Below are 16,325 nucleotides of genomic sequence, written 5' to 3'. Positions count from 1 at the left end.
AGCTGTATCTTCGCATTTGTATATTTCATTGTATCTTGACATTTCCAGTGTACGAGGGCGAGTCAAATGAAAGTGAGCCTACCCACCCTGCGCAATTATGGTTCTGTTCATTATCTGCAAGGCCTGCGCGTAGCACACATGCATCTCTCATTTACAAAAGTGACACGCAGGTGTGAGGATAAATGTTCTTTAATGGGCTCATACACTGTGTTGAACATGGTTGCGTGACGTAGTGGACGCTCCAGAAGTTGAGCAGCGTGGTGCCGTGAGGTTTTTGACACCTGAAGGTGTTTCCCAAAAAGAAATTAGTCACCGTATGGCTGCCGTGTACATTGAACATTACATTTCATTGGCTCCTGTGAAGCGTTAGAACAAACGGTTCAAAGAAGAAGAAAGTTGCAAGGACGATCCTAGACCCGGACCAAAGCCACCCCTAAAAAGATTGCAAAGGTTGTTGAGCTGATGACAGAAGAACGGAGGATAAGCATCGATGAACTGGCAAAGCATGTGAACATCAGTCACGGTTCGGTTCAGCATCACCATTCACGCCATAATTCATGAGCATCTCGGCTATCGTCTCTTGTGTGCGCAATGGATGCCCAAGATTTTGAACCACCGCCAGAATACGGAGAAGTTCGGCGCCGCCTTTACTCATCTGATCCGGTATCACAATAAGGGTGACGATTTCTCGTCTGCAATTGTGATCGGAGACGAACCATCATACCACTACTACGAGCCTGAAACACGACGGCAAAGCTTACAATGGAAACATTCGAATTCATCACCCCCAAAGAAAGCAAAGGCCGTCATTTCCTCCGGAAAGGTGTTGTTGACTTTTATTTTTCGATCGACAGGGACCATTACTGATAGAATTTGCTAAACCTTGAGAGACTATCAATTGTTTCCGATATTGTGAAACGCCGGATCGGCTGCGTGTCGCAATCAAGAACAAACTACGTGAAAAATTGACGAATGGGGTCATCTTGTTTCACGACAATGCCCGTCCCCACGTATTGACAGTGCGTAGCGTTCAAGAATTCGTTTGCAGCATCTTTGGAAATGGCAATGCAGTTATTATTCATGTATTTGACTCCTAGGCAAATTGTTCAAAAGGAAGCTTTAGCTCGCGCCCAACACCGACATGGCCTATTCAGATACATGTAAAACGCAGAAACGCTTTTTTGAGATAACTCCTGAATCGCTTTTGATGAAATTTGTTGCATTTGGGGGAGAAAGTAAGTTAACTTCTAGTGTCTTTTGGTGGCGGAATTTCGATTTAGGGCCCGAACATTGTTTAAAATATTTTGAAAAATTCGAAACTTCGCAGAAAATAGCAGCGCAAAGTTTACTAATTAATAGCTCTGCATCAAGAACAGAAATCGCGGTTCTGTACACCGCATCCATTACACTATTCAAAGCGGACAAATTCGGTATGTCTATTTGTATCTTACGTGAACTGGTTGTGTTATGTACAAGGGTTCTGAAAAAGCCGTATTTCCGTATTACTTAACTTTTGAGACTTTTGTGCAACATTAATTTTGTCCGCTGTTGACGTACTATTAAGTTCAATTCACAAAATTGTAATATCAATTTTCATTGATTTACAGAGTTGTAAACTTTATTGTTTCGTTTTCTGAAAATTTTCCATGTTTGCCACTTTTCAATAAAATATTGACGACCTAAATCGAAAATTCGAAACAAACAATCACTAGAAATTATGTATTTCTTTTAAACTCAACAAACCTCATCAAATTTGGTGCAGTGGTTGCCGAGAAAAACGAATTATCATTCTATATGTATTTAGATAGCAGCATCCGACCTAATGTTTCCTCTTTGGAGGAGGCCGAAGTGCATTGTACCCCCCCCCCCCCCCCCGAACGAAATTTCTGGCTACGCCACTGACAACACCACCACCACGTGGAGGTTCCGCGGCTTCAGTTACAGCGAAAAAAAAAAAAACTTCCAGCGGCCGGGGATGTTGCGCGTGGTCCTCTTCCGTTTCGCTGCTCTGTGGAAGCACCATTTTTCTGCATTCACCGGACGGCGGGCGTAAACTTTGCGGAGATCGTTTGCCGCAAGCGCCGCGTGTCGAAGGGCACCTGGACCATCTGGTCAGACAATTATCTCAGCAGAGAACTAACACTTATCTCCGACAGTCGATTAACGCCGCAGAAGATGGGCTTCCTCCGCAGCGTCTCTATCCGTCGGCCGGGGATCCCGAAGGACTCGGCGAAAGCTAAAGCTTGGCTGATTATTTGTCGTCGAGTCTTGCTGTCCGGGTTGTGTAGTAAGGCCTCTAAGGATTATGTCGTGTTTGACCTGTCGTGTGTCGCTTCGCACGTCCGCACCATGCAGACCATCGTCGCTACGTTTTTGCAGAATCTGCACTGGGCTTTGAAGACTTCCGGATGGAACTTGCTATAACTATCTCAAACAATTACCTTCACCGTTCTAACCTCGCAAAAGCACAGCTAGCTCTGCATCGCTACTCCATCACGGGCAGCAAGTCATGAAAAACAAAGTGCTCGTGCGAAGGAAATGCGCATCTGTGTCGAGCTTTCTCTTTTGCCTGCGTTAATCTCAGCGCATTTTAAGTGTCTTTAAGGCAAAATATCTTCTTATACAGTAACTTTACACCTAAATATTCATTGGCATAGTGCCAGTTGTTTTCTTTCTTTTTTTTAGGTAATGAAGTGATTGCAGTTGTAGCTTAAATGAAAGCGAGCATGAACGCTTATGGCAATTTATTGCTTCAAATAAAATTCGAGTAAGCAGCAGGTCATTTTCACTTTAATGAATCTGCAGCCCAAGCGACCTCAAACAACGTTACCTTGGTTGTAGCCAGCTACGTGTCAATTGTATATTTTTAATGTATGGCTCAATTTACGTAGAACACCCAGTATGCCATAGGTTTAAGCTTTCAGTGGTGATGGATATTGTCGCGCTGCACTCATTGTGTTTCTGGTGCGTTGACTGTTAACCGTGATAGCGCTAAAAGTCAACTGCAACGAAATTATGGACCACGTAGAAAGCCCCGTTTCAGATAATGGAGACATACAGTAGCCTCTGTGGAAAAATTTATGCCTGAAATTCGAGTGAGTGGTTCACAGAATGCTCGCAAAAATCGATGTTTTTCATGCCAAAACAAAAAAAATGTCGTCATTACCAGTCGCAGGAAGTGACGTACTATGCAGGCTGTAGAGAACCAGCGCCTGAGTCGTCTGCTTCCCTCAAGGAGATTCGGAGTGGAAGTGGCTTACCGAAAGTGAAGCTGGTCGCCGCCATCTTGCTCAGGGCAAAAAGCCCGCGCCGCCGCGGTTAGTCGTCATAAGTGGACAGCACGGAGTCTGCTGCCGCGCTGCTGTTGTAATGGTATTTCGTGCGTGTGGCATGCTTGAGCATTGCAACACCTCAGTAAGTCATGGTGAAAGCCTGCGTTGCTTTCGGCTGTAGAGAAGCCGGGAGTAGGCTCTGTATAGTGGGGTTTGCGGCTACTCTGGTGCCATCTACCGCAGCGGCGCAACAGCACTGGGAAAGTGGCTCTGCGGCACCCCGGCCTGCTCGACGCGTATTCCCTCTTTGTTCTGTGGTATTCCCGCGTACTGCACTTCCTGTCAGTCACGGTTGGGGCCGTTTTGCTTACTTCGTTAGCCCCCCACCCCCCTTTTTTTCGTATACGTCTTGCGACATCGCAATGACATGCGTTTCATGGGCAAACGTCGAAATTGACGGAGGCGCGAAAGAGACCGGGTCAGAAAATGGCCGGGTCAGCTGCTCAACATTTAACAGAAATTTGTGGCAACTGCGCTCATTTGACGACTCCTTCCTGTAGCCTTAGCACTGGGTATGATCAGGATTACACTGGCGTGTGTCATGAGCAATATTTCATGCCGAGGAAGCTTACTTTATGCTGGCGAGCGCCAGTTCATACACGATCCTCGTTTTGCCCGCTGGCGTCAGAGGCGCCGTTTCACGTGGTGCGATTTTTCTTGTGAATTTAGCTTTGCCAAGTCGCATTGCCAAAGCAAAGCGCATATCCAAGCAGAGGAATCTTAAAGCAAAATCGGACCGAAATCATAAGTCAGCCAAAACTCAACACAAGGTAAACCTGAACATTTTTGCTTTTCTTCACACATCCCGTACTGGAAAAAGACTGACCTCCACGCAGTGCGAAAGTGTCAATCTGCAGAAGCAATTTTCATTCACTACTGAAATTTGCACGCAATGATAGAACATAGATACCTGAAGATCGAAACCAATGCGAAAATTAACCATCACGCGCTGGCCACATGGAACTTGACTGTCACGTATTTTATGACAGCGACACAGTTTGTGGCTTACAGAAAAAAGATAGAGTGCAATACATGTATTTCATTGACAGTATGACACATAGGGACCCACATAATTTTAAACTGGCTACATGCATCTGCATGAGCAGGAAGTAGCCCATAAGTGCTCTCATTATTTGAACTACATGTGGAATGGAGGAGCATACTTCTATAGCGCTTACAAGCGCGTGTAATCTGCCTGTCGTCATATTTTGCGTCATATTCATATATAAAGAAAAGTACGGCTAGTATAAGGACACTATTTTGACACAACAGCAACTCAAGAAACCGACTATTCATAAAAAAAATTCATAGCACGGTTTATCCCAAGAGAGATTAGCAGTTCGTACTTAGAGAAAAGTGTACAACTGCCGTCTCTTACCAGTGCCCACCTACGGGGCAGAAACCTGGAGTCTTACGAAAAGGGTTCTACTTAAATTGATGACGACAAAACGAGCTATGAAAAGACGACTGATGGGTGTAACGTTAATGGATAAGAAGAGAGCAGATTGGGTGAGGGAACCAATGCGAGTTAATGACATCTTAGTTGACATCAAGAAAAAGATATGGGCATGGGGAGGACATGTAATGAGGAGGGAAGATAACCGATGGTCATTAAGGTTTACGGGCTGGATTCCAAGAGAAGGGAAGCATAGCAGGGGGCGGCAGAAAGTTAGGTGGACGGATGAAATTAAGAAGTTTGCAGGGACAACATGGCCACAATTAGCACATGACCGGGGTAGTTGGAGAAGTATGGGAGAGGCCTTTGCCCTGCAGTGGGCGTAGCCAGGCTGATGATGATGATGACTTAATTACCAATAAATAGTCTATACTTGTAGCACTGGTATTATTAAATACATTTTGCCGGTAAAACAAATAACATTGCGCCTCGTCTATACAGGTGCTCAAAACCTTGCACTCACCGAAGCTGAGCCTAAAGCAAGGTAACTGAACAAGGAAAGTGAACACAAAGTCTTTGTGCTTACCAGCTGGCATTAATAAACCTGAAAAACTTTGCAGAACTGGAATTCCCGGTGTTAGAATACCACACAGCCGAGCTACACATGCGATGTCCCGTTTCATCCATCTTCGTATAATGCTTGGTAGACCTCGATTCCTGAGTCTTCCCATCGTTGCACGCCTGATCAATCTGCTCTGTCTTATCTTTCCCATTTTCATACCTGAGACGACAACCGAAGCAGATGCCCAAGCGCGATCCGACATTTAATATAGTTGAGTGAGTGGCAAGGGTGAGCGGAGTTAAGCTCGACGGACGCAAGAAAACAACCCCTCGCCGCGCTTGCCCGATTTAAAATACACAAAAAGAGAAATAAAAAAATGACGTTATTATGTTCGGCTAGCGCTTGGAGCGCGCACGTTCCCTGAAGTCGAAACTAGCACTCGCCTTCCGGCGGTTGACTCGAGTGTCGCTACGGTGGTTACACCTACACACTACACTCTAAAAACAGTTGCACCCTTTGGGGTGTATATTTGTCCCACAACGATAATCGTCATCTGTCTTGCCCGCATTTCCTTTCTTTAACGCTGCGAGTCCGGTACTTCCCAGTCACGAACGGCATGCGCGTTATCAGTGTGACGCAGCATTCTCGACAGGAAAGTAGCGCGATGACGACTATTGCTGTGGGACAAATTTACACCCCAAAGGGTGCAACCGTTTTAAGAGTGTAATAACAGTTTACACCCTTTGGAGAGCCCCTTCTACCACACAACGGTAATCGTCATCTGCCTTGATGCATTTCCTTCCTTTAACGCTACGAGCCCGGTCCTTTCCAGTAACGACGGCACGCGCGTTATCAGCATGACAGCATTTCCTGTCGGCAATGCTATCATGCTGATAACGCGCGTGCCGTTCCTTACTGGAAAGGACCGGGCTCGCAGCGTTAAAGGAAACGCATCAAGGCAGATGACGATTACCGTTGTGTGGCAGAAGGGGCTCTCCAAAGGGTGTAAACTGACACCATTAGTGCCAGCATATTCCGCGGCCCGCCCTATTTTGCCCCCGGCAATATGGCCGCTGTTGGCTTCACTCGCTCACGTAGGCGGCCCCGGCGGCTGCCACTCCAGAAGTTGTAATATATTGACACGTGTACTTATCTTTATCGGGCAACCACGTTTCGCCGCTTAACAACTCTAATCGCAGAGCGAGGGACGCGCCTGCATGTATCCGACGTTTCTGGAAAGTTATCGACGCTTCTATCCGCGTGTCTGTTGTCGCCGAACCTTGTGTTATCAGATTTCATCGCATGACACGAATGGTGTAGAACTTTGTGGAAGACAGGCGGGTCCCATCAGTTAATCTGGAACATTCGACGACTGATCTATAAAAGCCGACGCGCTTGACCCGCTGATCAGATTTTCGACGATCGCCGAGCGTGTTCGCCGCCATCGTTGCGCTTTTAGTGTAGCCTGTTTTGTGGGCACAGGTTCGCCCAATAAAAGCTAGTTTTGCCATTCACAGTACTGCCACTGTGTTCTTGAACGTCACTACCACAAGACATCTGGTGGAGGTGCTAGTGCGTTCATGTACCGAACGCCCCCGCAAAGTCGCGATCCAAGCCCAAAGCCCGAGGACAAAACTAACATCGCCGAAGACCAGCGTGCTAGCCGCAGACTGCAAAGACTGCCCCCAGAGCACGGACTTCTTCCTGAAACGACAAAGAAGATAGTGATCAAGACAACCCAAATGGCTGCCCCAGTGTCCCCCGTTATCCTACAGCAACCTCGGGACCCACCAACTTTCCATGTAGCAGCAACTGAGGACCTGGAATACTGGCTGGAGACGTACGAGCGAATCGCAACTTTCAACAACTGGGACTCCGACGACAAGTTGCGGCACGTATACTTCGCCCTAGAAGACGCCGCCAGAACGTGGTTCGAGAACAGGGAGTCGACATTGACAACATGGGACCTGTTCCGTACCGGCTTCATGCGCACCTTTACAAGCGTCGTGCGCAAGGAAAGGGCCGAAGCCATGCTGGACGCCCGAGTGCAACTACCGAACGAGAACGTTGCCATCTTCACGGAGGAAATGAAGCGTCTCTTCCGCCACGCCGACCCGGATATGCCCGAGGAGAAGAAAGTCCGCCTTCTCATGCGTGGTGTGAAGGAAGAACTTTTCGGCGCAATGGTACGAATCCCACCGAAGACCGTAGAAGAGTTCCTTCGCGAGGCAACCAGCATCGAGAAGACACTCGAGATGCGAAACCGGCAATTCGACCGCCGCACGAACGCGACAAACTACGCCGGACTTCAGTCACTGGCCACCGACGACCTGCGCGAGACTATCCGAGCTGTCGTGCGGGAGGAGCTACAAAAGCTGTTCCCATCATCACAGCCTCAGGTGGCTTCGATTGCCGATGTCGTGCGTGAGGAACTCCAACAACAACTTGGAGTAGCCCCTGAATCGTCGCAGCCCGAGCCGCAAGCAATGACCTACGCCGCCGTCGCACGCCGTCAAGGGCCCCCTCCGCGACCGCGCCAGGGCCCTGTCACGCCGCAGTTTCGTCGTCCGCCGCCGCCGCCGCCGCCAGCACGACCACCCGTCGCCCAGAGCACCTACCCGAGGAAGACAGACGTTTGGCGCGCTCCTGACCACCGCCCGCTCTGCTACCACTGCGGGGAAGCCGGCCATGTGTACCGCCGATGCCCATACCGGGTGATGGGACTGCGAGGTTTCGCCGTTAACGCGCCGCAGCCACAGATTGGCGAACGACCTCGCGATATCGCCGACTACCTCGCCGCCACTCAGTGGAGCCATCGACGAGCTTCCCGTTCGCCGTCACCAGGCTGCTACCTGTCGCCGCAGCGCCGACCATACACTGGCCCAGCCCGCGGCCGGTCCGTCAGCCCATATCCGGAAAACTAAAAGCAGCAACCGATGGAGGTGCGGTTGCTGTTCGTCGAACTGACGAAGATCCTCCGCCGCCGACGAAGACGACGAAGCAACCATCTCGACGACCGCCGTCCCGACGAAGTCAGGAAGCCAAAACTACACCGACGAAAGACGACTTGACGACGCGACGTTCAAGCTTCAGTTTAACACGACGCAGCCGTGATCCGACGCCAAGACCCAACTGCAACGCCAGACAAAGAACCACCGACCTCGACGTGCTTCTCGACGGACACGCGGTTACCGCCTTAGTGGACACAGGGGCTGATTACTCCATCATGAGTGGACACATCGCCGCCCAGCTGAAGAAGGTTAAGACTGCATGGGAAGGCCCTCAAATTCGCACCGCAGGAGGACACCTCATCACGCCGACTGGAATCTGCACGGCAAGAATAACCATTCATGACCGAACTTACCCTGCCACTTTCGTTATCCTCCAACAGTGTTCACGAGACGTCATTCTCGGTATGGACTTCCTGAACCAACACGGCGCAATCATCGACCTGAAGTCACAGTCAATAACGCTGTCGGAAGATAAAGCGATACCGCCGGAGAGCCCTCGTAGTCACCATGCCTTGAGTGTGCTCGAAGATCAAGTGAGCATCCCGCCTCACTCCAGCATTGTTATTTTGGTCGGCACCGAAACACCCGCTGACGTTGAAGGCGTCATCGAAGGCGACCAACGTCTTCTGCTCGACCGTGAAATTTGCGTCGCAAGAGGAATCGCTCGACTGCACGGAGGAAACACGTAAGTGTTGCTCACAAACTTCAGCAAGGAGTTCAATCACATCAACAAGGGCACGACCATCGCATACATCGAGGAAATTGTGGAAACCAGCGATGCCTTTGTCCTCTCGGATTCTGTCGCCTCTACCCCGACGACTGTAGTTACCGAGCCAGACTTCGACATAAGTCCAAGTCTCCCCGTGATTAAGCAGCAACAGCTCAGAAGTCTGCTTCGACGATACAAAAGCTGCTTTTCGACGTCATCGAGGATTCGACAAACACCAGTCGCAAAGCATCGCCTAATAACTGAAGAATGCGCTCGACCACTACGCCAGAGCCCTTACCGAGTTTCGACGCGGGAACGTGAAGCTATAAGAGAACAAGTCGGCGAAATGCTGCGCGACGACATCATCCAGCCGTCGAAAAGCCCGTGGGCATCCCCTGTAGTCCTGGTAAAGAAAAAGGACGGAAGCCTACGTTTCTGTGTCGATTATCGTCGACTGAACAAGATCACGAAGAAGGATGTATACCCCCTCCCACGGATAGACGACGCATTGGATCAGCTCTGCAACGCTAAATACTTCTCGTCGATGGACCTCAAGTCTGGCTATTGGCAAATAGAAGTCGACGAAAGAGATCGTGAAAAGACCGCCTTCATCACCCCAGACGGCCTCTACGAGTTCAAGGTTATGCCATTTGGACTGTGCTCGGCATCTGCAACGTTCCAGTGCGTCATGGACACGGTTTTAGCAGGATTGAAGTGGCAGACCTGTCTCGTTTACTTGGATGACATCGTTGTCTTCGCCGAAAATTTCAACGATCACCTTAGGCGGCTTGCAACAGTACTCGAGGCCATCAAGTCATCAGGGCTCACTCTGAAGCCAGAAAAGTGCCGCTTCGCCTACGATGAGCTTCTGTTCCTAGGCCACGTCATCAGCAAGTCTGGAGTCCGCCCCGACCCGCAGAAGGCAGCTGCCATCGCAAAGTTCCCGCAGCCCACCGACAAGAAGGCAGTGCGTAGATTTCTTGGCATGTGTGCTTACTACAGGCGATTTGTCAAGGACTGTTCACGCATCGCTGTGCCGCTGACACAGCTAACTAAATGTGACATTGAGTTCAAGTGGGAAACGACGCAGGCCGACGCAATTTGAAGAACTCAAACGACGCATGCAGACTCCGCCCGTACTTGCGCACTTCGACGAGCACGCCGATACCGAAATTCACACTGACGCCAGTAGCCTAGGCCTCGGTGCCGTCCTAGTCCAGAGAAAAGATGGACATGAACACGTGATAGCTTACGCTAGCCGGTCGTTGTCAAAAGCGGAAGGCAATTATTCCACAACGGAAAAGGAATGCCTCGCCATCGTTTGGGCTACAGCGAAATTTCGCCCCTACCTATATGGCAGGCCATTCATAGTGGTCAGCGACCATCACGCGTTGTGTTGACTAGCTAACTTAAAGGACCCTTCAGGACGGCTGGCACGGTGGAGCCTCAGACTACAAGAATACGACATTGCTGTAACATACAAGTCCGGACGAAAACACTCAGATGCCGATTGCCTATCACGCGCCCCCATTGACCCGCCGCCGCAAGATAACGAGGATGACGACGCCTTCCTTGGAATAATAAGCGCGGAAGACTTCGCTGATCAACAACGAGGTGACCCGGAGCTAAAAGCCCTTGTCGAGTATTTGGAAGGGCACACCGACGTTGTCCCTAGGGCATTTAAGCGTGGACTATCTTCGTTCACGCTTCAAAACAACCTACTCGTGAAGAAAAACTTTTCACCAGTCCGCGCCAACTACCTTCTTGTTGTTCCGTCGGCGCTGCGTCCAGAAGTACTGCACGCCTTACACGACGATCCAACCGCTGGGCACCTCGGATTCTCCCGGACGCTGTCGAGAATACAGGAAAGGTATTACTGGCCGCGTCTGACCGCCGACGTCGCCCGTTACGTTAAGACATGCCGAGACTGTCAACGACGCAAGACACCACCGACAAGGCCAGCAGGGTTACTACAACCGATCGAACCTCCTCGTCGACCATTCGAGCAGATTGGGATGGATTTGTTGGGGCCGTTTCCGACGTCAACATCCGGGAATAAGTGGATCGTCGTGGCGACGGACTATCTCACCCGTTTCGCTGAAACAAAAGCTCTACCGAAAGGCAGCGCAGCCGAGGTGGCGAAATTTTTCGTCGAGAACATCCTGCTGCGACATGGCGCCCCAAAAGTCCTCATTACCGACAGAGGAACGGCTTTTACAGCAGAGCTCACCCAAGCCATTCTGCAATATAGCCAGACAAGCCACAGGAGGACAACTGCCTACCATCCGCATACGAATGGTCACACGGAGCGCCTGAATAAGACCCTCGCCGACATGCTAGCGATGTACGTCGACGTTGAGCACAAGACGTGGGACGCGGTCCTGCCGTATGTAACCTTCGCTTACAACACGGCGGTGCAAGAAACACAGATCACGCCGTTTAAGCTGGTTTACGGCAGGAACCCGACGACAACGCTCGACGCCATGCTGCCCCACGTCATTGACGAAGAGAATGTTGACGTCGCTAGCTATCTCCAGCGCGCCGAAGAAGCCCGACAGCTCGCCCGCCTGCGGATCAAGGACCAACAGAGGACCGACAGCCGATACTACAACCTCCGACGACGCTTCGTCGAGTACCAGCCTGGCGACCGTGTTTGGGTCTGGACCCCGATACGCCGACGAGGACTCAGTGAGAGACTACTCCGACGATATTTCGGACCCTACAAGGTCATCCGACGTATTGGCGCACTGGACTATGAGGTCGTGCCAGACGGCATTTCGCATTCACAGCGGCGCCGCGCACGATCTGAAGTGGTCCACGTGGTGCGCCTTAAACCGTTTTACGGACGCTGACGAACTTCGTTATTTTTGTTTTCTTTGCCACGAGTGCTTTTGTTTATTAACTTTCGTTTGTTTACAGCATCGGGTCGATGCTTTTTAAGAGAGGGTTATTGACACGTGTATCTTATCTTTATCGGGCAACCCCGTTTCGCCGCTTAACAACTGTAATCGCAGAGCGAGGGACGCGCCTGCATGTATCCGACGTTTCTGGAAAGTTATCGACGCTTCTATCCGCGTGTCTGTTGTCGCCGAACCTTGTGTTATCAGATTTCATCGCGTGACACGAATGGTGTAGAACTTTGTGGAAGGCAGGCGGGTCCCATCAGTTAATCTGGAACATTCGACGACTGATCTATAAAAGCCGACGCGCTTGACCCGCTGATCAGATTTTCGACGATCGCCGAGCGTGTTCGCCGCCATCGTTGCGCTTTAAGTGTAGCCTGTTTTGTGGGCACAAGTTCACCCAATAAAAGCTAGTTTTGTCTTTCACAGTACTGCCACTGTGTTCTTGAACGTCACTACCACGTGACAATATAACCCATAGAGTTCCGCACTATAGTTAGAGTGTAGTAGACGATGATTGAGTGGGCCGAACGGCGCTCTCTCGCTGAGGCATTGCGTGTGGAAAAATTTTGCGAGGGCGCTGCGAGCGAACTGGATTGGGGCGGAAACGAGCCTCGCGGCATATTCAACGTTTTCGCGATGGGCCTTGAGACCGACTGAGCGCGTACCCTCTTATAGTAGTGCTTTATTTTCACTGTGAATTACTACTGACACCTTTTTTACTACGCACACATGTTTGAGGCATGGGTTATACAACATGACGTCTTCAATTTCGCTGTCCTTGTCAAGTGCGTTGTCTGCTAGCGAGCGCGCGTTTGTTGCGCGGACGCCCAGTTTTTCCCGCAGAAAGTCTCTGCGGTAAGATTTTGTGTGGTTTTACTTGCATTGTTGCGCCGGCGAAGTTTGTCGACCGGTACCAATTGTAGTTTTAGCCAGGTGAACTGCTATGTTTAACAAGGCTTTCTAAACGTAACACGTAATTATCTGCAACATGAAGCTACGTAAGAAAATGTAATTGACATTGTGTCATTTGACGCGCGCTTCTTGTTGGTGGAATATTGATCGGGGACAAAGATCAAAGAAAACAATATTATGGCGAAATAAACCAGGTTCATTGAGGCTCAGATGCCGAATGTACTTGTAGGTAAATCTAACGGTACGTAGACATATATATACACGACATATATGCAAGAGAAAAATTATCGAATATTTTAAATGCACTGATTAAAAAAGCCTCAGGTGAACCAATGAACTTTCCGAGAAAAGAAATTGAGGAAATTCTTGGGCGTTAATATGAACAACAGTGTTAAAGAAAATGTATTGCCTATGTACTCAGACTTAATCGCAGAGACCGAGAAGCCTTCACCAAAGTAATAGGACCTTGTATGGCAATCTCCTTCAACGTTCCAGCAGGCGAAATGAAGTAGAAACATATAGCCAAAAGGAATAGTATTTGCTATTCAGATCGTATTCGACTTTATAATTCACTATAAAAAATTATGCAATGGCCGTTTGCGTTCGAATGTAAGGAATAAGAGCACTGTTGAAGCCTCGAAGGTGAGGGGCCGATGCAAGTAGGGACTCTTATTCCGAATGATTGTGCTGCTGGAGAGTCGTGGCGGTTACGCAGAGACGCACCAGTTCCTCATAGAATCAACGCACGGGTGCTAATCGGTTCTGCTGAACAAGCTCCTAGCTGTCATTCAATCTAAACACCCCGTTTTGGGACAGCCTGTAAATCTGCAAACTTGATTCAGGCAAGCAAAGCATTTTTTGACAGTCTCGCCATGTCTGCAAGACTGCAACCCATTAAGACTGGGTACCCAATGTGGTACTACGCTTATCGTCTCCAACGAACACAGCATATCTGCAACTATCTCTACGTGTATGTGAGGCATGCCGTTCCTTGAAATGCTTCATTATTGTCCTTGTGATAGTGCACCGGATTACTGAAAGCAGCCGTTTATAATACAAAAACTGCTTAGTTGAGCGGACGTACATCGGGAACGGCATTACATTTACGTATGAAATATAACATAAGCGTACCATTTTTTTCTCGGAAATCAGACTCGAGAATAATTTATTTCCTTTACACCCCTAGGAGAAATCCGAAGGACGCAGCTACTTATTTTTCCTTTTTTTATTTAAACAAATTCTAGCGTTTTACGTCCGGCGATATGCCTATGAGGCACGCTGTTCAGTTCTCACCACTTGCAGGGGTTCCATAATGTGCACCTGAACAGAAGTACACGAGTGTTGATTTTTTTTTTTCCATTTCGTTCCCATTGAATTCTACGACCTGGTTTGGACCTGTGAGCTTGAGTTTACCAGTGCAACGCCATATCCACTATGTAGCCACTAAGCTACGCGCCGGTTTTTCTTTTCTTTTTTCTACAGCGAAGCTGTGGAGGGCTACTTTCCCACTATCGTGTCCGCGTGTAGAAAAATATCCCGAAGATAGTACATTGCCCGGCCAACCCGCGGTTATAACCCCGAGTTATAAGAATAACTCCCTTAAATCTGAGTACAGAGCACCGCATAGAGCCGATATGTTTTATTTGTTTGATGCGGGAAGGAGGAAGTTTACATACATGCTTTTCCATGTGCGTTTCGCAAGACCTTCTTACGGAAAATTATATGCGCAAAAATACACACGAAAGATGCATGCTGCTTGAAGACCAATAAAAATATTTGATATTCAAAGGGAACCGTACACTAACACAGTAAAATAAAAGCCGACACTGCGGCCGCAATGCATGCACAGTCACCGAGCTGCATTAAAAATAAATAAAATGAAATATAGAAGAGAAAGAAAGATATGTATTCCTAAGGCATAAATACATGTCATATCCAATTAAAAGCACAATTTGAGCGGTCTGATCGCAAACAGTAGCGCGCGAAGCAGTACGAACGACCTCGCCGAGCAGATTCGCCAGCAGTTTCCAACGGCGCGACCTCGATGTCGCCCAATTCAGTTCGATCGCAGCGCCGCCACGATATTTTTCGTCATCACCCTCCTCACTGAAAAGCATGCGTTGCCCCAGCCGCTAGTCCCACACTCTAAATTCCCACGAATACCACAACGCAGCAGCGCCAAATTTCCCTCTAGGCAATATGGTGAGAAACTCTGTACCAGAGGCATCACCTTCCATAAAAGTATGGACAGCTTTTACCGCATGAGCTTCTTTTATTCTGCGTCCAACTATGATAGGTGATAGTAATGCACAACCACTGGCACGCGCTGGAAAGCTTCGGAAGAAGGAGCTGGAAAGAAAGTGTCTGGCTCTCGCAATCGCTTCCGCCGCGTGAAACTAGCAAAAACACGGCCTTTGAGATTAGCATTTGTTATCCAGATGGTTTCATTGGTGGAGTGTGGATTTGCCCACTATCTTGCTTTGGGTCATGCTTTTGTTATAAGCAGAAAGGAGAATCTCCTCCATGCTTTGGCATCTGTAGTCTAATAGCATGACCTTTGAGATTGGCATTGGCTACTTCAAGGATGCTCAAGGGAACCATCACATATACGCTTCCCAGCGATGGCTTCGTGCAGATGTTACTGCGCACTACCTGGATTTTACTGCGCACTACCTGCGCTTGCATTGGTCTGTGTGCAGCTGCGATAGGTGATGGCTACGGAGTACGACAGTCGAAATAAGGTGTCTGGCTCCCATTATCGTTTCCGCCGCATGCAACTAGCGAAAACATAGCATTCGAGATCTGCATTGTTATCCAGAGGGCGTGTCGATTCGGACACTACTTTGGGCCATGCTTTTCGCGTATGCAGGAATAAAAAATCTGCTCCATGTTTCGGTATCTGTAGTTTAAAAGCATGACCTTTGAGATCTGCATTGGCTACTGCAAGGATTCTTCAAGGGATGCGCCACACATACATTTCCCAGCGACGACTTCGTGCAGATCTCAGAGGCCTTGCTTCTTGAATGCATAAGCCAGAAACGCTCAAGACATCATGGGCGCCATGTTGTAAAGATATCACGGGTTAAAAGATGTGCTGAAGACAAGTTGACGTCACCGTAACTCTATCTCAAAATTTCGACTGGCATTTCGAGAAGTGGCGAGTTGGTTCTTTATTATATGGTTGTGTTCTCTGATCGCGCCGCTCATATTCCGCGTCGAAGGGTTTAGAGCATAGAGGCTCAAAGCTACCACGGCCCCAGCCACAGTTTTGGCGCTACCAACAGGCATGTGAAGGTACAGTTTTGGCTGAGCTGGGCTGAGCCATGAAGTGCGCTTAGCCGCAGAACACCGGGAGCGAAACTGATCGCACTCCGTAAGCGCGATTCCGTAAGATGGCGAATTCGGATATTGGCGTTGGGAAAAGCATCGCCGTGCTTGCAATCGTGGTCGGTTGCTTCACAGTCCTCTGGCCCAAAGTGTTCTATCCAATGATGCAG

The sequence above is a fragment of the Dermacentor albipictus genome, chromosome 9 (genome assembly GCF_038994185.2).
Source record: "Dermacentor albipictus isolate Rhodes 1998 colony chromosome 9, USDA_Dalb.pri_finalv2, whole genome shotgun sequence".
Taxonomy (NCBI): Eukaryota; Metazoa; Arthropoda; class Arachnida; order Ixodida; family Ixodidae; genus Dermacentor; species Dermacentor albipictus.
Note: the sequence above shows the minus strand (reverse complement) of the source record.